Source organism: Hylaeus anthracinus, unplaced genomic scaffold (assembly GCF_026225885.1).
Source record: "Hylaeus anthracinus isolate JK02 unplaced genomic scaffold, UHH_iyHylAnth1.0_haploid 0, whole genome shotgun sequence".
Classification (NCBI taxonomy): Eukaryota; Metazoa; Arthropoda; class Insecta; order Hymenoptera; family Colletidae; genus Hylaeus; species Hylaeus anthracinus.
In genome coordinates this window covers 22,099,136-22,115,220 of record NW_026533254.1, presented here as the reverse complement: position 1 = coordinate 22,115,220, position 16,085 = coordinate 22,099,136, and the positions used below count along the sequence as shown (strand labels likewise).

The 16,085-nt window shown below is 44.2% G+C and overlaps 1 protein-coding gene across 1 annotated transcript in view; it reads right to left on the bottom strand.

The window, feature by feature from the left end:
* Positions 1 to 16,085, bottom strand: part of LOC128894508 (protein artichoke-like) — a 189,513-nt gene that overhangs the window by 122,279 nt on the left and 51,149 nt on the right. The window contains exon 2 of the mRNA XM_054156279.1: positions 4,892 to 4,941. The gene's annotated coding sequence lies outside the window, so the exon portion shown is untranslated. The remainder of the gene's footprint in view (positions 1 to 4,891; positions 4,942 to 16,085) is intronic.

The window sequence follows — 16,085 nt, the reverse complement described above, 5'->3', positions numbered from 1 at the left end:
TGTGATTTTCTCTGGTGGTTCGTGCGCCTGGAAAATAACATGGTTCTGGAATTTGAAATTTCTAGCTGAGTTCTGGCGGTCACTCTCGCTTAATTTTCTCAAAAAAAAATAGAACAAGATACAACTTGGTTATTTTTTTCGATTTTCCGTGGTAAAAAATGTACTAGATAGCCAAGTTTAACGTCGAATTTACAATTCGGGAAAATTTTGTCTCTCGGCCAATGCGACTGGAAAATGGGATGCCGCTGAGGTCGAAAATTTCGGACTTGAGCGCACCGGACCGATATGACTAGACGGTTTTGCTTAAATTTCTCGAAAATTTGCGATACCTACAGCTTCGCTAGCTTATACGTGGGCCAAAAGACAGGAGACATGTGAATATAATGCGGGATTCGTGATTGTACCGAATCTTGTCTTCGAACCAACACAACTGGAAAATTTCAAGCAGCTACTATTCTCATGGTTGTATGCATGCGCGGTTGCGAGGTCAGGTGACTAGAATAGAAATGGCGCCTCCTGGGAATCCTACCAGTAAACTTTAAGCCCCTCTATATCCTCAACGATGTTGAATTGGTTCAGATAGAAGTATCACAAATTGTTAATAATGTAAAATAAAACAATAAATAGACGAAGAACGAAATTTTTAAGCCATTGGCAGCTAAAGCAATTACATTCCAAATGTTGAGGTTCTAACCTCCAAAGAATCGAAAAGTTCCGAGACCTGACGAAACAGTGCCAGTGCAGAGAGCCTCGGAAACGTCTCGGATTATCTTATCACCGGGGTATTCTTATCAATTCTCGGAGGGCTCCGCCTCAATCTTCGAAGTATGCCACGACAAACTTTACCTCTCGCGGGGAATTTTCCGCGGAATTAACCGCTTATTTCGCCGCGTGGGGGCTAGACCGAGCCTGTATCACCAGCGCCGGCCGAGTCGTTTAAAGACCGTTTACCGTTCGTAAAGATCGTATTTAGATAACTAATAGGAGCGTAGTAATTTTTACGAAGGGGTTCCGGTTCGATATCTCGGCCGTGAATCGCTCCTCTCCGAGCGTAGGGCCGTTAGTTCTTCAAATGTCGAGCCTCGTGAGGCGGGGCGAAGTGCTTAAAACGCGTGAATCACGTATAATGGAGCGTGAAGCTGTTCCGGCGAATGAATTTAAACGGGCCTCCTGGCAGGTCGCGTGACACGTGTCAGGAAAGTGCACGGTGTCACGTTTCCCGTGTCCTTTCGTCCTGTGCACGAAAAAGCATGTTTAGGGCGGAAGACGAGCCGGCTGGCTCGCCATGGACGCTGTGAAATCTCTTATTTGGCCAGGGAAAAATGGAGATAATCCGCGCCAAATAAAGTTTAATTCTATTATATATCGAAACGTCGAACAACGGAAAGGAATGGAAATCGCCGAAAGCTGATTGTTGAGGGATTAAAACGTAAAATCGGAAGATTTGTTTGAAAATATCACGGCTACAGTTACATGTTATTTAAAGTTGCAATAAATTTATTCATGGAGGATGCGAGCGTGGATGTTTCATTTACGAAGTCGGTGAATATTAAAATTCGGGTGGCTTTTAAAATTCATGAAATGTAATTTCGCAAAGTAATATCAATGAAGCGTTTCCGCACGGAAATAACGTGTACTTTTAAAAGCAAGTCGAAACTTTGTGAACATTTCTGTTTCGGATTACACGGTGCGTAGAGACTTGATTTAAAAAGCGCATTGTCGAGGAGGGAATTCTATGTGGTCTGTTTCGTTTCAATTACTTTAAAAGTAATTTACTGGTGTACCGGTGCTGAAATTAGGAACACGTAGCGGTATATCATCGACAGCCTGCAAATGCGAGTAGACGTAATATCACGTTCTTAGGTAAGCCATAACTACTTCCTGCCGACGTAATATTACGTCTGTTGAGGTGAACAACGAGCGCAGTTGTCTCGAGCAGCAATCGAGCCGGGATTAGCAGTAATTTATTATTTTCTAATGTTTCCCAGCAGTATATTAAATTTCACAGGCCAGCGGAGCTTCGCTCAACCTAAGTAGCGAATAAATTGGATCAGAGGGTGAAACTGATAATTAATTGCACGCTGTTCTTTGAGGGAATATTTAGTAAGCCGTAAAACGGGGGCTGAGTTTTCATGGAAAGATGCGAGTAATTAATTTTCTACCATCTTCCAGATGAAAATATCAAATTTGACAGGGTACCCGACGGTTAACCTCGTTTATTACCACGGTTTCTGGTTGCGCTTCGAGATAAACAATATTTCGAAACTGTTCTTCACCGTAGTTGAAAGCTCCGAAAAATCGAAAGATAAATGTTGATTTTCGCATTTTCCGTTCGAGACTTATGATCGACGAATGGCTGGGCGTAATTTTTGCGAATTCATGAAAACAGGAACATTCATAATTAATGTGATTTACTGCGACACGACGTCAGCCTGCGTGAAGCGTGAAATATTTAATATGATAATTTGCCGATTCCGTCGGCCGTAAAGTAGGAACATTTTATGGAAATTAGCGGTAGTCGGTATTCGTATAATTGTTTATTAATTGCATTGTTTTAATGAACGTTTATTGTAATACCGAACGAATGCTAGCCGCTCGCGACCGTTTCGTTTAATAATATACAATTTTTTTTTCGTACTTCTCGCGAGGATAGCCTGATGAATTGCCAAGCTACGAGCGATGACACACTCGCTATTGTGAATTTTCGCGAAAGTTAAACTGCGCCGGTCTTCCACGGGGGAGGATTATTCCATTCGAAACTCGTCTACACAGCACTGCATCCTGCAGTTTCTCGTTTGCACTGCTATTCGCGAAATGCCCCGGCCCTCTTCACTTTTTACACTTCGCGTCTCTGTACACTATTTGCACATTTTTTACGCTTTGTAAATCTCCGCGATCCCGCATCCAGTCTGTCTGGACGTCAGACTTCAACTGTGTTGGGGCGCTCTCTCTCTCTTTCTCTCTCTCTCTCTCTATTCGCCAGCTAGACGTGGCTCACGAGAAATATCGTGTAAATAATTTCCTCGGGACGAGAGCGTTCCACGATGTCAAAAATTTATCGCAACGTGGCAAAGACGCCGGTAGAAATCTACAGGCGACGTCTAGATCCTCCCGTGTCGAAGGCGGGGGCGATGAAATGTTCAAATAAAGCGATGTACTTTTCATCGTTTGATCACTGTCAGGTTCGTACGACTAAGAAATTTTAAAGAATTATTCGTGAATAACGAATGAGACTCTAGGTAAATTATTCTTTATTAGCGAATGAATCTCTAGAGTTATTCGAATCAAATTTATTCGAATAATATTTGACTAAAATCCCAGTATTTGTTTAAATAAATATCGTTGCGTTTGCCACAGGCTTGAGTTGTCATTTTGTTGAAAAGTTGCAGAAGAAGATGGTGCTTTGTGATTTTTGGACCCAATGGGACTTGAACCCGGACCCTACCAGATGGGAGTTCCGTACCCGAGTCACTCAGCCATCGACCAACTCGCCTGCTGTTCTATTACCTTCCATGTTTTATTAGCGATTGATCGTTTATCGATGAATAAGGACTCGCTAGAGGCTTCAATGGGTACAAACGGAAACCCTCAATAGTCAATTCGAACAACCATAAAAGACACGGAAGCTCCCATTTCTCGGGAGCTAACGGTATTTCTTCAAAGTTCTCGATTCCACAAAAGCGACAAGAAAAGAAAAATCAAAGAAAAGCGGTAGCTGAGAAATCAAAGAACCTTGAGGAAATAAGACCAGAGCTGATCGTTGTTTCCGAACGAAGTCGAAACTTTCTCTGTCCCCCGTCATCCCTCAAATCCTATTCCCAGTGTCCAGAAGCTTTACGATTCGTACGCGCCGGACTTCTATATAACTTCCGGGAACGGTTACGTGTATGGAGGACGGGATATACGCACAGGCACACCGCCGCCGGTCGCGTACGTCCCTGAGAAGGTCCTCCCACACGTATTCGGTCGTACGAAGGCGAATTTCCATCTGGACGATTCAATTTCACGTCGAGAAATGTCGTCGTCGTCGTCGTCGTCGTCGTCGTCGTCGTCGTCGACATCGCCAACCGCCTACGCTCGGCTGAGGCGCACGGAATAAAAAAGAATCGCGTGTCGATGTCTCGCGACCGATACGTGGATACACGTGTTCGTGAACTGCTCCGCGACGGATCATGCGAATTGAATGGGAAAATTTCGTGCTCGTCGAAACGTCCTACTTCGAATGATGTATTTTATTTCAAGCAATTACTTTTTCTTCGATTCCCGAGGGAAACCTCGATACCCTTCATCACTAGGTCCATATAAAAAATATTGAATGTTTCAATTTAACAGTACGTGCACTAAATATTTTATACAGATCAGTTTTGCCGAAAATCAACAACGCTAAGTTTTTCCAACTTCGATGTCCATCTACTGGAAAGTATTGAAACAATTCTTGATGCAATTAATAACAATGCGCACAAGTTAATGCCTAACGTTGTAGACTTCTTTTAAATATTTAAATCGACAATATCAAGATCCACCGAGCACAATTTTATGAACGTAACACCATACTAGGTAAAACGTGTGCGATTGCAATTCGAAAATGTTCGTTTATTTTATTTCCAGGTAGTAATTGGAATAATTTAGGTATCGACACGGATCGTATCACGAATCGATAAAGTGTCGGCAAAACACGGGGCTACGCAGCTGCGAATTATGCCGCTCACGACGAGTTATTGCGTCGATATCGATCACGCGGCCGCGTCAAATTACACCGTCGCATCGATTGCCAGCCGAGACGCTATTAATTAAATCTGGACGCTCTCTAACTACGACCGCGGAGATTTATGGCTCCCGCGGACGATCGTTCCGGAGGACGATACGTTTTCTATGACAATTTTTTACTCACCGAGGGAGGGCGAATCGGAAACCGCTGTTTCGCGGACGATGTCCGTGTGCCTGCAACAAAAGTACATCGGAGTTTAATGATCGAGTTGATTAACCCCTCGAGTCGCGGACCGCAAAAAACCGTAATTTTTAATTAATTAATTAGAGGATTATTAACGTCGTACAGGAGTCTACGTCCAACTGTTTCTCGAGTGCTTTTCACTTTAATATTAAAAAATTCGTTTTCAAATTTTTACACTATGAATATATATATAAATTTATGAAATCCTCAGGCTTGGTGTCCACACGCACGTATTTCAAATTGCATAGATCTACTTCAGCTTTGTCAATCTCGCGCAGGTGCCTACGTTTGCCTTTTATCTTGCTCTGTTTTCACGAATGGGAGATCGATTTGCCCCACGAATTTCGCACGACTTGAATAAACTGAGGCGATCGAGCGTCTGGATTGGAAAATTGATAACCGAAGATTCCATCGTGGGCCTCTGTTTTGTTAGCAAATTAGAATCAGCTAGGAATCTAATCCGAACAGGAAATGAACTTGACGCCACTTATTCCTTGTGACAATTTCACGAATAGATTGGCAAAGCTTTCCCAATAAAAATGAGTCCAAACATGGCTAGAATAAGTGGTTGCAACACCTTCCTTCGAAATAAAATTGTCCACCTATCCTCGATTCAAGACAGCAGGCAGATAACATGTTTCGTCTTGAAACGAGATACTGTGGTAAATGTCTATGAATATTTATATCGACCGAGAGGCTGGAGAATTTCCTGAAGACGAAAGGTGCGATAAGAGCGAAAATAGAGCCAAGCCTTTAAATTTCACCTTTTGCTCGTCGACGACAAAGTCGCCATTAGCCTGTATTAGCTCGCGAAGGCGCAGTTATTTTAGAGCATCTCAGGCGTTCAGCTTGGCCCGACAGAATTCCAATCAAGCCGTTCTTCTCCCGGTTAACCAACGGATCGGTGATAGAGAGTGTAATAAACCTTGGAATATTTTAGCGACGATTAACGGCCCACTCGACACCATTTTCTGGGAGAGGATCCATGTTTAAAGGTTCACCGTGACATCGTGTTCTTAGAATAGAATTTTGCAAAGTACAACCAAGATATTGTTAAATATTTTTATCGTTGACGCTCATCAACACTGTACAAAGTAAATCTACAACACAAAACAAGAAAAATATGTAATGTACATGTCCGCCATCCAGGCTCTAGTTTTCGAGTTACAGGGAATTAAAGACGGTGGTCGAGAGCGGACTTGGCGCGTCGCGAGCACCATTCTTCAACTCGCCATAATTCCGAAAATAAAGACCGTAGAATCCACGTTCATAGGACATTTTCTTCTCGTTTTGTGCTTCAGATTCGCCCCCACGGAGTCTTTTTGCGCGCTTAGGACATCCTCGCGTACACGTCCCTTTAAAACGTTGAGCGCTATTTTACCCGCGCGGGGATCCCCGTCCGAAGGTGGCGCTTACGAAATGATATTATATCCTCGAGGCGAGGCGTGTCCCGGCGAGGTATAAACTCGAGATTTCGCGGAGAACATCGATCAGTAACAGCAGACGTCGAGGCGAATTTCTGGAAAGTGAAAACTCCGCCGACGTTGGAGACAGAGAGTTGAAAGTTCGCTACAGGGGGAGCAGAGGGAGAAGTCGAAACGCAATGCGAACGTAAGAAGAAGTATGCGAATTCGTGAGCATTTATCGAGCAACTCGGCGAAAAACGTTCCCTCTGTACTTCGATCCAAAAATATTTCTTAACTACCTTGTCTCGCTGCGGATCGGGTGGGACGTTCCACACGGATCTCATAAGACGAGGAACTAAATGAAACATCCCGCGTCCAATAGTAATTTCCAAGTTGCGCAGCCGATCGCAGAAAGCTGAACTCCTCCGTGAGGGTGTCCGAACTCGATGGAAGGAACGCAGCGGAGCGTGGACCGGAACCGAGTCGCGCAAAGACGGATGCGCGGCACAATTTCCTAAAAGTGGAATGCTTCGACGATGTTCCCTTTTGTGCCAGCGATCGACCGTGAATGACATTAACACGGAATTTCGCCAGAGCGATGAAATCCCACCGGTTCTTATTCCCCGCTCTCCAGACCACCCCCGCCCCCCACCCATCGTTCAACCAGTCCGCCGACTCCCCTTCCTAGCTGTTTCCTCGGCTTTGTTTCTCCCTTTATCAAGTCGCTTCCTTCCCTCGTATAGCGCCGGCAATTTCGCTGCCCGGACTCGGGTCGACCAAAGGAATTCCGTGACTCGGTCCTTTATATCCCTTAAAAAGATTTTCTGTACTTTAATGAAAAAAGCTTCTCCCCGGGACCGCCGCTCCTCGAGACACCATCTCCCTCGCTCCGCGATCCCTTTACCCGCGATTCTCTTTGAGTTACCCCTCTATTTCCGCCTACTAGATCTTTGCATTCTTCTTCCCGAACTTACTATATGCTTTTGCCTCTGGATCTCCAGCTTTTCCCTTTCTTTGTGCGGCCCTGTGTTACGAATTAGCTTTGCCGTTTGCAGACGGGTCACATCTTCCATCCCGACTCGCGGTGACTTTAAGGGCGTAATTAGGGTGATTGGGATAGTAGCGTATGAAGGATGCCAAGTCGGGTGATGCGCTGGTACTGCGAGAAGCATGCCAAATTGGGTGATGCGGCTAGTATGGAGCTCTATGAAGGATGCCAAATTGGATGATTCTGGTAGGACCGAGTGACGGATGGACGTATGACATGTCCCATATTCTCTGCGTTATTGTACACATATTCATTATTGCACTGTACACCTGACCTCTGATACAGTTGATATATATTTTGTTGTGTGATATATTAAAACGAACAGCTACGCTCATAAATATGCGGCTTCCTTAATTGAAATAAATATTTGAAGGATATTACGAATCTATTAATGAATTACAATCTATTAACCCCTTGCCATACTTTGACGAGTCTGACTCGTAATGAAGATTTTGACCCAAACATGAATATCACGAGCCAGGCTCGTAAGCAAATAGTCGGACCAAATATAAACATCAGTTTCTGGCCTAAGTTTCGTCAAGCTAAATGATATGGGAAGGGGTTAATGAATCACATATCATTATTATTTGATATCTTGGGTGTAATGATGTAGAAGCAATTCAATCTCACTATGTGTTTTTAAAATTTCTTTTACCAATCTTGACACCCTAGCTATTAATTTCTTCATTGTGTCCAAAGTGATGTTACTTATTTTATTTCGTAGTATCTCGTCGTAAATGTTTCTCATATGTTGGATATTGTTTCTGTCTCAATAAAAACTTTGATAATATAACGCAGCGAGTTCTCCTTTTCCTCGAGTCGTATCAGCCTCCAAGTGTCTTAAAGTTTGCTCCTGTTACGCTTGCCTACTTATCAGTGAAAAAGCGTCCCGCCGATAGCAGGAAACAATGAAGAGAACATTTTGTTGGCAATGAACCCGAGGTCTGCGAAAGTTTGTTAAACTCTGGCAGAAGTTTCGCTAGAGATTCTTTCGGAACGTCTAGAGGTATTCTAGCGTCTAAACGAATGGTCAAGCTAGGTCAGCATAGTTTTCCTAACTATTCTACAGAGTATAGAAGTTCCTCTACGATTCGCAACGAGACCACATATGGAACTAGACGTGCTATTGATTAGAGATGCTTCGAAACTATCGACAACTCATCGCCAGGTAGACCTACACAGAAGAAACGATCAGGTTAATTGGGGATGTGCTTAGATCGAGTAAAACTCGTCACCAGGTAGATGCACAACTGATACATATAGAACGTGACTGGGGACGGTTCGGAATTAACTCGGATTAAATTAACGTACTGGCACAGGTCGTCAACGGGACAATTTAACAAGACAGTAGGATTCGGACGTCGATAAATTTATCATTCGATCACCGAATGATTGCACAGACACTTCCCAGCGGCAACTCCACCGCACACCTGCCACGGGATTTGTACACGGAAGACTGGTCCTGAATTCAGGGTATCGATTCGGTCAGGGGATTGATTCATGAATAGGAAAATCTGTAGAAACGTCCCCCTTGATACGGATAACCGTTGCAATACTACCCGGAGGGTAGTAATTCGTGAGAAGGGTCCGTTTTGGTTGAAGGAAGACATACGATATCGAGCTTCTCGGGTGGCGCGAGAGTATTGCGTCGAATGGCGCTCCTGTAATGACGAATGTGCCTTAACAACCGTTTACTATGCCTCGTAGCGCCATTACAGAAATTGGCTGTGTTCGCACTGTAATTGGCGAGATTCATGGGCGAAAGTGCGAAGGAAGATTGGTGGCTTGAAATAAAGGGAACTGAAAACATTCCTCGCTGCGACGAGAGTGTCAATTATGCCCTATTTCGCGATCCGTTACGTAGTAAAAATATACAGGATGTGTTAAAACTGTGGAACTTTACCTAAATATGAGGGTCATTAAAATGTAAACTAAGATTAAAAGAAAGATGCGATTGGAAGAATGAACGACGTGCACATCGAGCGGAGCTAAAAGTGTTCCTGCGAGAGTTGTATTATTCATTCCATATACATAAATAAATATTTACTACCGTATCTGCGATCGACGTTTTGGCCCATCCTAATCAAAACTTCTTACAATACCATCTCGCAGCGATTCATGACACATGTACGTAGCTCGTGGTTTAGCTAGGCTGTGTTAGAAGTTTGAGATGGATAGAGTCATCCAGGCGTCTGTGGCGAAACTGCTGGTCGTAGTATCGGATTTTAAATTTTCAAACGAGTTATATTTTGCTGCATTATTCATCAGTTTAAATATGGATCGTCAGGCTTCCATTATTCATGCATCGGGACTTACACTCGTGGCTTTAACGAACGTGTTGTCGCAGTTAGTCAATGACTCTTGTACTCCTTATGAACGGGGAGAATGGTCTAGCTCTGGGTGAGGCTAGGTCTGAATTGACAGAGGGGTGTGTAACTTGAAAATTTACTTACTGTCTTTGCTCAATAATTTCCTAGCGATTTCTTCCTAAAACTTATCATTTAAGTTTCTTCACTGAACATTTCCATTTTTAAATATTTTAAATTATGTATACAGGGTGTCCCAGGACGATTCTGAACCACAGTTTTCTTTGCAAAAATTGTCGGATAGTTCGTTTTTGAATTATTAACGAAAAACCACCGATCAATCACAGCGAGCCGGGACGTTCGGGCCAGGCTTTCGCGGCTGAGCGCGCGCTACTCAGGCGCTGTGATTGGTCGGTGGTTTTTCGTTAATAATTCAAAAACGAAGCACTATTCGACACTTTTGCAAAGGAAATTGTGGTTCAGAATCGTTTCAGCTACTCCCCATTCCCGGTTCTTACACTAATTCTGGGATACCCTGTGCCTCAGAAATGCTTTGAAAATAGATTTCCCATCGCGAAATTTCCAAGTTCGCTACCTTTCAGGCGATTAGAAAGCGATCCTTCAGTTCGGACGCGGAATGTACAAACGGTTCCGTCGACCATCAGGTTGGAGTTTCACGTAGTTCCATCAAGGGATTCCCGATCGAAACGACGACGTCGGAGGGTGTTCACCTGGTGCATAAGCCCCATGAAATCCAGGTAGCACTTTGTGTTCCGTGGCGCCTTGAAAGTTTTCCCATTTCCGTGGCATAGTATCGCGCCCCAGCCCCGACAGTCCAACCGGAAATCCAACCGACATTCCGTTCCTGGGGGTTCGCCCAGCAGTCGAGTACGTTAGCTTTTGCCTCGAATTGCCTCGCGGTTTTTTCGCAGACGATTCATGCGCCCGTGAATCGTGTTCCCCCTCTAGGGGGGCGGGAGGTGTAGGGAATAGAGCGCCACGAGGAGGTTGCACGCACGGTATTCCCGGAAATTCAACCCGAGATTTTCCAGACGCCTCATCGAAGACGTAACGAGTGATCCCGTCGATCGCCTTTTTCCTTTATTTGGACGATCGTGCGACGATTCTGAAAAGTCCAGGTGAAACGTGCATTCCCCTCATTCCACGCATTTCACATACAACCAAACATTCTGACAATCTTTTCATGGTGCAGCTTTAGATATGGATTTAAACGGATCGACAGTTCAAAATGCGCACGGTGCTAAATTTGAGAATGTTTAGCAGTTCATCATTTCGCGAATTATAAGCAGCTTTAATGCAAACACCGGGAAAGCCGTGGAAGCAAATTATACAGCGGTAGTTTGACTGGCCCGGGCTTTACGGTCACTGTAAAATTCATGGTCGGGAAGACGCGTTGCGACGCGAGCAGCTTTAGCGATAAAACACACAGCGGATCCCGCGGGACGTTCACTGGAATATTTCGAAGAGTTTCGAGTTATCGAAAACACTTTTTAAGATGTATATCTCGAAATGCTGTTTCTGGAAACGTCTATTGTAAAAATGTAAGAATCTAGTAAATATTCTATGAGGCACGTAAATTTTGCCGGGTTGTATTTTTCAAACAATTACTAAACAATTACTAAACAGGACTCGACTGGCTCCTATGAAATTATAGACAGTACCGCAAGCGAAGACAAGCTCTTCGCGCCAGAAGAACTCTTTCCTCTAAAAAATATCGATTGCTTCGGCGAAGAGCAAAGAGGTCCCACCCGCCATGACGGAAAAGTTTTCACGAGTCAGAGCCGTTTCATTACCTTTCAAGCGGGGAACGAGCAAGGGAAGACTTTCATCGAGTTCAGCGCTGCCACCGTAAACGTTAAAATGCGGCCGCGCCTTGAATTCACCGTCGGAAAAGAAATCAAAGGCCTACACTTGAACCATCTCGTTTGCCTTGTTTTTTATTTTGCCCCTTAGCTGGCTGGCCTTCGCCCTTTACGACTGTTACACCCGCGAAGAGATCCTCGCCAATCCACTGAAGATCGTAACGGCCGATCTGTTGCCACGATTTACTTTGTCCTCCTTTTAGAGCTGAATGTCAGGTAATGCCAGCGCCATTACACTGTTGTCGCCTACTGTGAAAATTAAAGACGTCTACAATTTAATTTTAATATCCTTTTAAATTATTCATAGTTATATTCTCAGCCTCATAGATTCTGTTGGAATATTTACTATAATTCAACCTTTTAATTTACTACAAAAATCCATGCACCGAGAATATATGCAGTGCGTACAGCTACAAATTCTTTCTACGTCAATAAATATATATCAAAATTCAAATGTGCCTTTGAATTTTTCTTAAAAATTGGCACGAACTGTCTGCACAACCTATAACTTTATGTGAGACTACTAATTAAAAGAAATATATATCAATCACGATTGTTGAAATTTGTATATGTTATATATCTTTCTATTTTCCTTATATACCTGCTTTTATTGTCGAAAAAATTCTACTAAAGTCGTATCAGTTTCCGATTACTCTAGTAGTTGTTCGAAATATCCAATGTGAATGCCGTCTCGCATCACGAGTCGCGAACCTAAACTCTTTGTCGCCAAGTTTTCCCAAACGTAGGGGTAAAGTGACGCCCAGCTCTTTCAATGATTTCGATTCGCGGCCCACCTTTCATCGTCAGGATTTCGAGAATCCAGTGAACGGGAATCGAAGTTCGCACGAAACCGAACTTCAAAGGAAATTCGAGAGAAATATGAAAATGGAATGTCTGAACCGTCCCAGCCCGGAACACGTCCGACAGATGGGATTTCGCGAACGTTCTGCTCCGCCCACGCTCCACCAGTACTCGATTTTGGTCATTCCCGATAAGTTTGTTACCCCTTCTTTTTTTTTCCTCCTCGAACAATACCAGCGAAATTTTTAATAGGTTTGGTGGCCGCCGGTTAAAATCGAATCGAACCTCACCAACAATCCGGCCGCTCTCGACGTTTCCTGGGATTCGCGGGCAACTGTATTTTTCGAGGAACGGTAGTTTTGATTTTTTAAACAATTACTTTACCCTTGGGGCCTCGAGGAAACGTCCCGAATTTCCCTGACGAATTTCGAACGCGAAGCGTGATAGGATCAACGGAACTGTACGCGTTGACTGCACGAATTAGTCAGTTTTTAAGCTGACTAAAGTTCTTCCTCGATATTTTTCGGTATAATAATAACGGAGAACGTTGCAATAATTGAAAAGGCTCTACTATGCTTGGCACGTATCCTAGAAGACTTTTCAGGTTCTCCACCTGCCAGGTCCTAATTCGTGAGCTTCCTAATTCGGGTTCCGTTGTTTATCGCGTAGTCGCAGTCAAGTATCGGCGATTTATCGTGCTAAGTACATTCGTGTCTCCGAAAAGGCTACAGCTTTTCCAGTCCGCTTTGACGGTGCTTTCGACCGCAGTTCCTGTACTACATATCTAATATCGTTTGACGTGCTCTAGTCCGTGATGCGGCATTAAAAGAAGCCAGGACACGGATACCAACTTGGCAAAGGCAAAAGGAAAACGATTGCTTACAGGTAAAAGCCCTGGAAGCGGAGAGGCGTTTCATCCTATCGGGTAAATATTTACTCCGCGAAAAGACGCGTGCGTGGCAAGAGATGAAAATACATTCGTGAATAATACAACGCGTGTTTTTCGAGTGAGGTCGTAGAGCGATCGATCCCCAACGACGAGGCTGCACCGCTCTCCGAGAAAGACAGACCGTTACTTCGCTCGAAAGCCACGGGACAATTTTCTTCCGTGTCTCGTCGATTCAATTTTTTCCCTCGTCCACCCTTGGCATCGAACCACGCCGCTCCTGCCAACCTTTTTGTTTCCATCGTTACACGTTGAAAGCAAAGATGATGTCTGGAGAACCTGAAAAGTGCTAGCGGGGTTCAGCAATTTGATAGAAACCCTCGAAATTGACCGACTGTTTAAGGATCATGGTCTAGGCGTTCGATACAAGATTCTCAACGAGGTCCTCCTTCCTTAATTGCCAACTCCAAGTAGCATGAGCAAGTCGAGAGCACCGGTCTCCGACTAGCCTAGCCTAGAGCCACTGTTCCGGGCAACCCACCATGGTGGATTAATAACATTAAATTATTCCTTACCCCGCAACGTTAAACTGGAAGCTTAAATCCAGCCGTCCAGCCAGAATTTGAATTTCCGCCCCGTGTGTTTGATCACGGATGGCACAGATCCCGTCCAAAAAGCAATCGTGCACGTTTTTGCCACCAGCAAGAGCCAGCTCGCGTTTCATCTGTCGCGGACAGCGAACGTTTCATCGCAAAAGGGGAAAAACGATTCATACTTGACGTTAAAACGCCGCCACGGTCGGTCCGTGAACGACACACTTCTGAATCGACACAGGTGAAATCCGACGCTCCTTTGTGCGGATCGAATGCACGCGACGCGAGACCATTCCGTGTCGAGGTGTCCCTGCGTGCCGTCAGTCACGACGCCAGCGCAGACAGGATGATACAGAAACGATCGCTCATTTTTCTCCTGGCCCGGGATTAGTTCCTCGAATCACGAACAAGAATAGAAAGATGAGCCCGACTTACGTTCAGTCGCATGAGACTTTAAGTTCTAGTCCTAGCCCACGAATCATAACTGTAGGGGCACGCATAACCCATTTGGCTTTCAGTGGAAGTGGACAGTACGAGTCAGACACGTGGTGGAGCGCTTTTGACCCGGACCATGCACACGAGTCGGGCACGTGATGGAGGCTAAAAAAGCCAAATCTATTGCTATATAAAGCAGCATACATACTCGAACTCGTGACATTCTATTTCTGAATAATGTAACAGGATATCGAAGATCAATTTTAGGTTGTGTCACTGCCTCCGATATCCAAGCAGGTTAATCGCGAACAGCGTGTTACGGATGCTGAAAGTTTCCAGGTGACAGTTACTTTTAGAAGGAATATCGAAAGCTTGTCACATAAATTCCAGGATTAGCTTTTGAATCATCCTGTAGCTCGATGTCTCCGTTACCGCGCGAGCCATGCGTCCGCACCTGTCGTTCTCACATAAAATATGGAGACGGTAAATACATATACCGTAAAGTTGATGTATGCTGATCAAACTCTTGTTTTTAAAGAGCATATCGTGCAGCGTCGACGACAAGATTTATGACGTTCGCGATTCTGTTCCGTTCCATAACAACCGGAAACAAATCCTTGCTTCGCTCTGATCAAGTCCGGGACCCCTTGGTGGATTCTTTATCGATTCGCCGATAGCGATTATTCTCCATCCAGATGGAATCTCGGGGGGAAAGTTTTTCAACGATGGAAACAGAAGGAGGACAAGAGATTTTTGCGTGGCTGATAAGTTCCAGAAATCACGCTTTCGTTTAATGAATATGTATATCAGGCGTTTCAAACTTCCGGGAGTTTAATTTACCAGGAGAGAATATACAAGCAGGAGAATTGGATTTTCAGTTCCATTTTCATTAATGAAGAAGCTTGGGCTGTAAACTGCATTTCCTTGGAATTTCTCCTATAAATAGTTACCCTTTACTTCGTTTACTTTCCTCGGAGATAAAAATGATTAATTACTTTTACGGAGAATATTTTCTGTTATTATATATTTTTCTCTGATAACGCGGCCTTAATATGTCCTCGAATATGACGTTTGACATAATTTGTATTTCAACGTCATACTCATATCGTCGAATCGTACATTTTCATAGACGTTTTCTCCTATCTTGAATAACACCGGAGATACTCAAGGTACTCGTGATAAATGGGACATCCTGTATACGCAAGCGCATAATTCCCCGAAAAATTGGTTCACTATATCAGTGTTATGTAAAAGACGCCATTGCGCTGGGAAACTTTTCATCGTTTAAAGATCGTTTCCCGCGAGTCGTTGGCCACGATCCAGATCGTGCCGTAAGTACGATGTTTCTTACGACGAAATTGCCCATCCACGAGAAGAACGACACGCCGGAAGTGGCCACCTGATTTCGAGCGAGATGTTTACTGAACAACCACTATTGCTTCCAAGTACGTGAATCCGTGGCTCGAGGATTTAATTAGCACTGCGAGAAGCAAATAGCATCGGTCTTCCACAATTTTCTTGGGTTACAGTTCCTTGGACTGGTCTTAGAACCAATGGTTTCTAGACACTGCATAGACCTTCAAATGGGTCAACCTGTATACTAAACGACGAATATTTAGTAAACCCAAAACCTCGTCAGATGCACTAAAGTAGTCAGCCATGTATCGTATAAATGTTGGCTTTTGGAAGTCACGAGTGTTGAGGTGAGCGGCCGCCACTGCACATGGCCCTATCGGAAGGGAGTGATGGGACAGTAGGGCCCTGTCTTCGGGAAGA